This window comes from Rhipicephalus microplus, unplaced genomic scaffold, assembly GCF_043290135.1.
Source record: "Rhipicephalus microplus isolate Deutch F79 unplaced genomic scaffold, USDA_Rmic scaffold_55, whole genome shotgun sequence".
In the NCBI taxonomy this organism is placed as follows: Eukaryota; Metazoa; Arthropoda; class Arachnida; order Ixodida; family Ixodidae; genus Rhipicephalus; species Rhipicephalus microplus.
The window spans coordinates 890,447-902,353 of record NW_027464628.1 but is presented as its reverse complement, the minus strand read 5'-3'; positions in this window follow the sequence as shown (position 1 = coordinate 902,353).

Genomic DNA, 11,907 nt, shown 5'->3' with positions numbered 1-11,907 from the left:
AGATGGCTCTCTATTGCACTGGCAGAGCTCACAAACGGGTAAGTGTACTGTGTACACACTACGACAACGACTTGGACTTCTACGATGAACAAGTGGGTGCCGCTTTAAGAAGCTTCGCCCCTAAAAGGTCGAGCGGAAACGTCGATTGGTTGAAAAGGTATCCGGTTCGTAAAGAAGATGGCTCTTTACTACACTGGCAGGGCTCACTGACGGGTAAAAACACTGGTTACACACTTCGACTACGACTTGGACTACTACGATGAACAAATGGGTGCCGCTTTAAGGAGCTTCGCCCTTAAAAGGATGCGTAGAAACCTCGATCGGTTGAAACGTTATCCGGCTGGTAGAGAAGATGGCTCTTTATGGCGTTGGCAGGGCTCACGAACGGGTAAGTATACTAGATGCACACTTCGACTACGACTAGGAATACTACGAGGAACGAACGAGTGCTGCTTTAAGGAGCTTCGCCCTTAAAAGGATGAGTAGAAACCTCGATCGGTTGAAAAGTTATCCGGCTGGTAGAGAAGATGCCTCTTATGACGCTGGCAGGGCTCAGAAACCGGTAAGTTTACTGGTTACACACTACGACTACGACTAGGACTACTAAGATGAACGAACGGTGGCCGCTTTAGGGACATTCACCCCTAAAAGGCTGAGGGAAAACCTCGATCGGTTGAAAAGGTATCCGGCTGGTAGAGAAGATGGCTATTTACAGCGCTGGTAGGGCTCACAAACTGGTAAGTATACTGGTTACACACTACGACTACGACTGGGACTACTGCGATGAACGAACGGGTGCCGCTTTAAGAAGCTTCGCCTCTAAAAGGTTGAGTGGAAACATCGAACGGTTGGAAAGGTATTCAGCTGGTAGAGAAGATGGCTCTTTACGGCGCTGGGAGGGCTCAAAAACAAAAAGTATACTGGTTACACACTACGACTACGACTAGGAATACTACGATGGACGACTGGGTGCCGCTTTACGGAACTTCGCCCCTAATAGGTCGAGTTGAAACCTCAATTGGTTGAAACGGTATCCGGTTTGTAGGAAAGATGGCTCTTTATGACACTGGCAGGACTCACAAACGGGTAAGTGTACTGTTTACACAGTACGACAACGACTTGGACTACTACGATGAACGAATGGGTGCCGCTTTAAGAAGCTTCGCCCCTAAGAGGATGAGTGGAATCTTCGATCGGTTGAAAAAGTATCCGACTGGTAGAGAAGATGGCTCTTGACGGTGCTGGCAGGGCTCAAAAACGAAAAATATACTAGTTGCACACTTCGAATATGACTAGGAATACTACGAGGAAAGAACGGGTGGCACTTTAAGGAACTTCGCCCTTAACAGATTGAGTAGAAACTTCGATCGCTTGAAAAGGTATCCGGCTGGTAGAGAAGATGGCTCTTTACGGCATTGGCATGGCTCACAAACGGGGAAGTATACTGGTTACACACTACAACTACGACTAGGACTACTATGAGGAACGAACCGGTGCCGCTATAAGGAGCTTCACCCCAAAAATGTTGAGTTGAAACCTCGATTGGTTGAAAAGTCATCCGGCTGGTAGAGAAGATGGCTCTTTATGGCGTTGGCTGGGCACAAAAACGGGTAAGTATACTAGATGCACACTTCGACTACGACTAGGAATACTACAAGGAACGAACGAGTGCCGCTTTAAGGAGCTTTGCCCCTAAAAGGTCGAGCGGAAACCTCGATTGGTTGAAAAGGTATCCGGTTTGTAAAGAAGATGGCTCTTTACTACACTGGCAGGGCTCACAAACGGGTAAACACACTGGTTACACACTTCGACTACGACTTGGACTACTACGATGAACGAGTGGGTGCCGCTTTAAGAAGCTTCGCCCCTAAAAGGATGAATGGAATCCTCGATCGGTTGAAAAGGTATCCGGCTGGTAGAGAAGATGGCTCTTTACGGCGCTGGGAGGGCTCAAAAACAAAATGTATACTAGTTGCACACTTCGACTATGACTAGTGGAACGGGGTTTATTGGCACAAGTAGCACTTAACGGTAGGTCTATTGACGCGGAAAGCGGGCGGAAAGCGGGCGGCAGAAACGGACTCAGGAATCACAGCAATCGGGGGAAACGCTCGCGCTTGGCTCCTCCTGCTAAAGGCGTGACCCACTGCGGCACATATTCTTCTTCCTCTCTACAATACCCCGGCGACGAAGACGAGCCATCCTGGCAAGTCAAGGTGACGAGATTAGGAGTGGGTCGTGATAGGGCTTGAGACGACTCACGTGGACAGTCTCACGACCTAGGCATCGCCTGTCTGTAGATGGCGTGATCGGCTCGATCACGTATGTGACAGGAGATCGACGTTCGACGACGCGATAAGGACCGTGAAACTTGGGGGCAAACTTAGCGGACAGACCTGGGGAGTGGAAGGGAAGTCGGAGCCAGACAAGCGAGCCCACGGCAAAAGTCTCGACTTGCTGGTCGCGGTCGTGGCGGTCTTTTTCGAATGCTTGCTTGTCCGAGGTGAATGATCGGGCCAACTGACGACACTCTTCAGCGTGGTGCAAAATTTCAGAAAGACGGCTGAACTCTGAGACGTCGGGACGATACGGCAAAATGGTGTCATGGGTGGAGCATGGCTCACGCCCATATAGAAGAAAGAAAGGCGAGAAGCCTGTGGTTGACTGCGTCGCGGTTTTGTACGCATAGGTCACAAATGGGAGAATGACATCCCAGTTTGATTGGTCGGAATTGACATACATGGCGAGCATGTCTCCTAGCGTTCGGTTGAAGCGCTCAGTTAGACCGTTGGTCTGCGGGTGGTAGGCTGTAGAGGTGCGGTGCACCATGCGGCATGCCCGAAGGAGTTGTTGTACAACTTCGGATAAAAAGACACGCCCTCGATCACTTAGTAGTTCACGTGGTGCTCCATGACGCAGTACGAAGCGTCGCAAAACAAAATTGGCTACGTCACGTGCACCTGCCGTAGGTAGTGGAGCTGTTTCAGCATACCTCGTCAGATGGTCGACAGCGACAATGATCCATCGATTTCCGGTGGCAGTGTAAGGAAGGGGACCATATAGATCGATACCAACGCGGTCGAAAGGGTGCGCCGGACATGGTAGAGGCTGTAATAATCCGGGTGAATGGGCAGCTGTCTTTCGTCGTTGGCATAATGAACAAGGCCGAATGTATTTTCGTACAAAAGTGTACATACCACGCCAGTAGTAACGCTGGCGGATCCACTGATATGTTTTTAACACACCAGCGTGACCATGTTGCGGGTCGGCATGGAAATACGCACAGACATCAGATCGCATGTGGTGTGGTATAACCAAGAGCCATTTACGACCATCCACGTGGTAGTTTCTGCGGTATAGTTGCGCATCCCGTATGGCGAAATGCGTGGCTTGTCGGCGAAGAGCGCGTGGGTATGCAGACGTTGAAGAGTCAGAAAGAATGTTAAGGAGAGATGTTATCCATGGGTCTTTCCGCTGTTCAGACGACATGCTTGTGACGGAAATGGGAGCGATGGAGAAGTTGGTGTCCGAATGCAGGTCTGCGGTGGATCTCAGTGGTGATCGTGAGAGGGCGTCCGCATCAGAGTGTTTTCGTCCTGAGCGGTAGACGACACGAATGTCGAATTCTTGTAGGCGAAGAGCCCAACGTCCAAGGCGACCTGAAGGATCTTTTAGCGACGCCAACCAACAAAGCGCGTGGTGATCAGTCACAACGTCGAAACTCTGTCTGTACAAGTAAGGACGAAACTTGCTTAACGCCCAAATGATTGCGAGGCATTCTTTTTCATTTACGGAGTAGTTCATCTCCGCTTTTGTGAGTGCGCGGCTTGCGTATGCGACGACGTACTCCGGAATACCGGGCTTTCGTTGCGCGAGTACTGCTCCCAGACCAATGCCACTGGCATCTGTGTGCACTTCAGTGGGGGCACTTGGGTCGTAATGGCATAGAATTGGTGGGGACGTAAGTAGGCGGCGCAGTGTAAGGAAAGCTTCGTCGCATGCCGGGGACCAGTTAGAAAGATTAGCTGGACCGTTCAGTAGTTGTGTAATTGGGGCTATTATTGTTGCAAAGTTGTGAACGAAACGACGAAAATACGAGCACAAGCCGATGAAGCTCCTAAGTTCTTTGAGTGAAGTCGGCTTCGGAAAGTCGGCTACGGCTCGAAGTTTGTCGGGGTCGGGGCAAATTCCATCCTTTGACACAACGTGACCAAGTATAGTAAGTTGGCGAGCCCCAAAGCGGCACTTCTTTAGGTTAAGTTGGAGGTTTGCCTTGGTAAGACACTGAAGAATGGTGCGCAGACGGTCGACGTGGGTAGGGAAATCAGGCGAAAATACGATAACATCATCGAGGTAACATAAGCATATCTGCCATTTAAGGCCGCATAAAATGCTGTCCATCATTCGCTCAAACGTTGCAGGTGCATTGCACAGACCGAATGGCATAACCATGAATTCGTATAGACCATCCGGCGTAACGAACGCAGTTTTGGGACGGTCACACTCTGCCATCGGAACCTGCCAGTAACCTGAACGTAAGTCCAGCGAAGAAAAGAATTCGGCACCTTGTAGGCAATCGATAGCGTCGTCGATGCGGGGAAGAGGGTATACATCTTTCCGTGTAATTTTGTTCAGTCGCCGGTAGTCGACACAAAATCTAATCGAACCGTCTTTTTTCTTCACTAGCACAACAGGTGAAGACCAGGGGCTAGAAGATGGTTTGATGACACCGCGCTGAAGCATATCATCCACCTGCTCTGCAATTACACTTCGTTCCTTGGGTGATACGCGGTAGGGGCGTTGCCGCAAAGGAGGGTGCGTTCCGGTGTAGATTGTGTGAGCGACGGTGTTAGTTTGACTCAGTGCCTTTTGAGGAAGGTCAAATGAATCTCGGAATTCATGCAGAAGGGCTATTAGCTGGTCCCGTTGATCCGAAGGAAGCTTGCTGTCGATGGAACGATTGAAGATATCCGAGGAGTAGTCATCCCGCGTAAAAAGAGGAGTAACGGCGTTCAGCTGAAGTTGCTGGCCAGGGTCGTGGGACTCAATAGGCACAATAACGTTGTCGTCAACAGGATGAACATAGCCCAGTGTTTCAAGAGCTCTTAAGGTGAGAGGGCATGATCTAGGATTGCAAACGACAATTCCGGAAGTATCTTGATGAGGTGGCAGAACGGCGTATGGCAGAGACGTGCCGTGGCGGCGACTGAAAACGTCAGATAGGGAGAACACAATGGTAGAGCCGGACAATTCAGTGCGATTGACGGGGACAACGACGGCACTAAAAGGAGGAACATCAACGTCGGAAGCCACAAGAAGCTTGCCCAGGTGAGTGCGCTCATTGTCAGTAGATGGCGCATCTAAAAACACAGATAATTCTACCTGTGCGCGAGCGCAGTCAATTACGGCGTGGTGCCGTGACAAAAAATCCCATCCTAGTATCACGTCGTGGGCACAAGTGGTCAACATGAGAAACTCGATGTGGTACAGGACGTCCTGAATGATTACTCTCGCTGTACATGCTCCGACTGGTCGAATAGGTTGCGAGCTCGCGGTATTCAGCAATACGTCGGAAGGCGGCGTCGTTACTTTTCGTATCGAACGGCAGAGTTTTTGACTCATCACAGATACGGCAGCACCCGTGTCAACAAGCGCAAGAGTTCGTAGACCTTCAACAAACAGTTCCAGAACGTTTGTGGGGGACGGGCGAGGACTTCTACAATGCGACGATTTCGCAGCTCGTGCCTCCGGAGCTGCGGCAGTCAGTTTTCCGTCTCTGCGGGGTTCGGTCGGCAACGCAGCGGGGACGGAGAACGGTAGCGGCGTGGTGAGGATGAGCGACGGGGACCGAATGGTCGGTAGTCGGCTGCAGGGTGGTGGTCTATTTCGGAAGGGGACGGATCGCGTTGCACTGATTGTCGGTCGTATTGACGGGGAATTTCTCGTTGCGCGTTGTACGGGGCCGGGAAAGAGTCGTCAGAGTACCTTGGAGCTGCAGCCGGGCCCGTTGCGAAGCGCCGGCGACAGAAGCGCGCCACGTGACCTGGATATCCGCATGCATAACAGATCGGACGATTGTCAACTGTGCGCCAAGGGTTTGCATGATAGCGCTGTTGTGTAGCTGGAACTGGCGTCATTGGTACTCGTAGAGGCTGGGGAGTCGGCCGAAGTGGAGGTCGTGGTGGAGTAGCAGCAACAGCAGCGTAAGCCAATGGCGCGGTGACAGGTGTTGTCTGAGAGACGGGCGGCAGTGCCTCAGATACCTGCGCCTGTATTACCTGTCTGATGGCGGGCGCGAGACGCTCAGAAGAGGGTTCCGTTGCCGGTTGATACGACAGACACGAAAGTTGTCGGGCCACCTCCTCGCGCACATATCGTTTGATTTCCGTAATGATTGTGTTGTTGTCTCCGCCTAGGGTCAATGCCGCGAGAGTTTCGTCGGTAGTCGCTGGCCGCCGTGTCATGACCCGCTGCTTGCGCAATTCCTCGAAGCTCTGGCAAAGAGTGGCGAGTTCAGACACGGTACGAGGGCCCTTGGCCAGCAGCATCTGGAAGGCGTCGTCGTCTATCCCCTTCAAGATGTGCTTTATCTTGTCTGCCTCGATCATTGAAGGGTCAAGGCGCTTGCACAAGTCGAGCACATCCTCGATGTAGCTTGTGAAGCCTTCCCCCTGAAGCTGTGCGCGTCCCCGTAGGCGCTGTTCGGCACGGACCTTGCGTACATCGGGGCGACCGAACACATCGGTAATGCGTAGCTTAAAGGCACCCCAAGTGGCGAATTCCGAGATGTGGTTGTTAAACCAGAAACTCGCCACCTCTTTCAGGTAGAAGGGTACATATTGTCACCAATCTTGTCTCACTCAAGGAAACCTTCCGCAGAACTGCTCGTCAAGCTAGGACAAAAAGAAAAACTGCTCCAACCCAACCTCTTCGTCCTCTTCCACACGAAAACCACGCGAATTCATGCGGCATTAAAAAGCGGCTCAATCCCAACCTCTTCGTCCTCTTCCACACGAAAACCACGCGAATTCATGCGGCATTAGTCCCCCCTTTTTAAAAAGCATCGACTCGATGCTTCTAAATAAAAAGAAGAAGAAAAAAAAAACCCATAATTAGAACACGCGTTGACGCAGAGAATGACAAAGTGAGTGCCAGGGAAAACAAAGAGGGCGCACAAGCACTTGGACCATGCGCGAACACAACAGCACCAGTGGAAGAGTCAAGAAAAAAAAAAAACACCACATGAGATCACTGTCACGTTTGCGAAGTAACTCGCAAGCACAGAGACTATTGTGTGTAGTACGGCTTGAGTCGTACGACATGCACAGTTTCGGGCCGATGTTGTCGACGTGACGACACTGTGCCGTCCGGAAGTACTTCGTATGTAAGGTCACTCACACGTCGGATAACCTTGTATGGTCCGAAATAACGGCTCAGAAGCTTTTCAGACAAGCCTGGTCGTCGGACAGGAGTCCACACCCACACTCGTTCACCCGGGTGGTATGCGACGTTTCGACGGCGAAGGTTGTAACGTCGTGCATCTGCGTCTTGTTGGTGACCGATGTTCACGCGAGCCAGTTGACGAGCCTCTTCGGCGTACTGCGTGTATTGCTCGGCTTCTGGAGAAAGAGCATCGCTATTATCGTACGGCAGCATAGCGTCAAGCATCGTTTGTACGTTGCGTCCATAAACAAGGTGGAAAGGTGAAAATCGGGTTGTTTCCTGCATTGCCGTATTGTATGCGAACGTGACGTATGGGAGGATATCGTCCCAGGTTTTGTGCTGCACGTCCACGTACATTGACAGCATGTCCGCTATGGTCTTGTTGAGCCTTTCCGTCAGTCCATTACTTTGTGGGTGGTAAGCCGTTGTTTTTCGGTGACTCGTGCAGCTCAGTCTGAAAATGTCCTCTAGCATTTGTGCCGTAAATGATGTTCCTCTATCCGTAATCACACATGACGGCGCGCCGTGCCGGAGGACGATGTGCTGCACGAAGAACTTCGCCACTTCAGACGCCGTGCCGCGGGGTAATGCCTTTGTCTCAGCATACCGGGTCAAGTAATCGGTTGCCACTATAATCCATTTGTTACCAGTGGCCGACAAAGGGAAGGGTCCTAGAAGGTCCATTCCCACGAGGTCGAAAGGTGTCCGTGGTGGTGTAATAGGGTGGAGAAGGCCCGCAGGTTTCACGGGTGGCGTCTTGCGACGCTGGCACTCGCGGCAGCCTTGCACGTAGCGGTGTACACTGGTCGAAAGTCGTGGCCAATAGTACTGCTGGCGCACTCTGGCGAGAGTCCGCGAGTAGCCCAAGTGTCCCGACGTGGGCTCGTCGTGGCACGCGAGGAGGATGTCATCCCGCATGTCGGCTGGTACAACGAGGAGGAAGGCTTTGTTGCTACCTCGAGCATTTTTCTTGTAAAGAATGCCCCTCCTTAGACAAAAGGATGACAATTCGCGAGCGATGCGCCGAGGAGTGTGAGAATTTCGGCCTTCTAAGGAATCAATAATAGGGCGCAATTCCTGATCGGCTCTCTGTCTAGACATAAAGTCAGAATCACTGAGGGCTCCGAGAAAACCATCAGCATATTCCGAGTCCATATCAGGATGTCCCACGGGTGCTCGAGAAAGTGCGTCGGCATCTTCGTGCTTGCGCCCAGACCTATACACAATCATGATGTCAAACTCTTGCAAGCGCAAACTCCACCGAGCGAGACGACCAGACGGGTCACGGAGATTGGCCAGCCAACACAGCGAATGGTGATCGGTCACCACCTTGAAGGGACGGCCGTAGAGGTAAGGTCGAAACTTTGCCGTTGCCCACACGACTGCGAGGCATTCCTTCTCTGAAGTGGAGTAGTTGGCCTCGGCTCGAGAGAGAGTACGACTGGCGTAAGCTATGACATGTTCTACGCCGTTGTGCCGTTGTACAAGGACAGCGCCAAGTCCGACGTTGCTTGCATCCGTGTGAACTTCGGTATCAGCGTCCTCATCAAAATGCGCAAGAACAGGTGCCTCTTGCATTCGCTGCCGTAACTCTGTGAAAGCTGCTTCTTGCTCTGTAGTCCAGGCAAACGGTACATCATCTCGGGTGAGTCGCGTGAGCGGTTCGGCTATCGTCGAGAAGTTGGTAATGAATCGGCGATAATAAGCACACAAGCCGAGAAAACGCCGTACCGCTTTTTTGTCTGACGGCACAGGAAAGGTGGCGACTGCTGCAGTTTTTTCTGGGTCAGGCCGCACTCCATCCGCACTCACAACATGTCCCAGAAATTTCAGCTCATCGTAGCCGAAATGGCACTTCTGGGGTTTTAGCGTGAGTTCGGCCGAACGAATAGCTTCCAGAACCATTCTTAGACGCTTCAGATGTTCTTCGAAACTCTCGGCAAAGATGACCACATCATCAAGGTATACAAGGCAGCTTTGCCACTTCAAGCCAGCGAGGACGGTATCCATCATTCGCTGGAATGTTGCGGGAGCCGAACAGAGGCCGAAAGGAAGAACTCTGAATTCATAAAGCCCATCGGGAGTTACAAACGCTGTCTTCTCTCTGTCTCGCTCATCGACCTCTATCTGCCAATAGCCGCTCTTCAAATCTATCGATGAAAAATACTTCGCGTGTCGTAGCCTGTCGAGAGAATCATCAACCCGTGGAAGCGGGTAGACGTCTTTTTTGGTGACGCTATTGAGTTTCCTGTAGTCAACACAGAATCGCAGCGTTCCGTCTTTCTTCTTTACTAGAACGACTGGCGAGGACCACGGGCTGCTCGACGGTTGTATCACCCCGTCGTCAAGCATCTCCTTTACCTGCGTCTGTATAGTCTCGCGTTCTTTAGCCGAAACACGGTAAGGTTGCTGGCGGATTGGGCGAACATCATCGTCGGTAATAATTCGGTGCTTTATGAGGGGTGTTTGACCGACTCTAGATGAAGAGGCGAAGCAAGATTTAAATTCCTTCAGCAGGGTATGCAGTGCGGCCTTCTTCTCGTCCGAAAGCTTCGAACTGACGTCGATGTGGTCCAGAAACTTATCTCCATCAACCATTTCCTCGGATGCGAAGCACTCGGTGACATCCGCTACACGGTCTCCGAAGGCCACGGTGGTGCCGCGGAAAAGATGTCGGTGCTCGAAGTTAAAATTTGTGACGAGTATCTGCGACCGTCCGTCACGCACACGCAGAATGCTTCGCACTGCACACACACCTTGAAGCAGTAAAAGGGATACGTTGCTCTCGGCGACCACGTCACCGTCTTGGAGGTCTTCACAGGTGACTTCTACGAAAGCAGTCGCTCGGGGAGGCAACGTCACGCTTTCGTCGGCAACACGCAGCGCAGGTCTACGACAGCTATCAGCGCCTCGATCGGTTGCAAGTTGCGTCGAGAAAGTCACCATTCGCTCGCGGAGATTTATGATCGCGCCATTCTCTCGAAGGAAGTCCATTCCAAGGATGAGCTGACGAGAACAGTCGCGTAGTACGAGGCAGGTTACCACAAACGTTGACTCGCGTATTTCCACTCTTGCGGTACAGCGACCCAATGGAGTAATAACGTGGCCTCCAGCAGTGCGAATACGCGTCCCATTCCAAGGTGTCATCACTTTCTTAAGACTGGTTGCCAATTTTCCGCTCATAATAGAATAATCTGCACCTGTGTCCACCAATGCGCTGACCTGAAGACCGTCTATCAGCACGGGAATGTCGAGTGAGACTCGGCCACTGGGTTCAGACGCACAATCCGGCATTTCTCTCGCACTGCACTCAGACGTCAATTCAATGTCTGCAGCGTTTTGTGGAAGCGTCGATAGGAGGTCTTCCGCACTTTTAGTCCCAGCGACCTCGCCCCCAAAGGTCGCTGCCTTCAGTTTTCCCGACGAGGGCTTGGGGAACGTCCCCGTGCCATCGTACTGAGACGTGGTCCAATAGCTGCGGGTCGTCGTGGAGATGGAGACCGCGATTGACGCCGTGGGAAAGGCAGACGTTGCTGCGCGAGGTAGTCCTCAATTTCTCTTGGCCTCTGACCAACTAGGGGACGAGGCGAATGAATAGAGAAACCGCGCAGTCCAAGTTGTCGGTATGGACATTCCCGGTAGATGTGACCGGCTTCACCGCAATGGAAGCAGAGGGGTCTTCTATCCGACGTACGCCAAATATCGGACTTCCGCGGAGGGGCACGGCGACCGTCGATGTCCAAACCAGCATGCGCAGATTGAATTGAAACTGGCGGCATCGTCTGGATTGGGACTGCAGGGCTTGAGACCGGCATGGAAGTGCGCAGAGCTTCGGCATATGTGCGGTTCCCAACATCAGTGGACGCAGGAGGTGGTTCTAGATTTGTAACCGTTGGTTGAGGGCGACGGCTGTGAAGCACCTGCTGGACCTCGTCCCGAATAATATTGGTGATGCTGCTTACCTCCGGCTGTCTCGCCCCGTGTAGTTTCGCGATTTCCTCGCGGACGACGGAGCGGACGATTTCGCGAATCCACTCAATGCTGTTGCTCCCGAAGCTGGCGGAAAATTCAGTAGGTGATGCAGAATTCACTTGCCGGTTGAGTAGGGCTGACCGCTGATGAAGTACCCTCTCCATCGTAGTGGCTTCGGTCAGGAATTCTGCTACACTCTTCGGAGGACTCCGCACTAGACCAGCAAAAAGCTGCTCCTTCACGCCTCGCATCAGATAGCGTAGCTTTTTTTCTTCTGGCATTGCCGGATCCGCTCGCCTGAAAAGCTGCGTCATGTCCTCCACGTACATGGTGACGGTCTCATTAGGCATCTGGATGCGTGAATGCAATGCACGTTCAGCACGATCGCGGCGGTCGGGGCTCCGGTAGGTCTCCAAGAGGCGATGCTGGAACTCGCGCCAGGATGTCAAGACATCACTTCTGTTCATGAACCACGTTCGGGCGCCGTCTTTC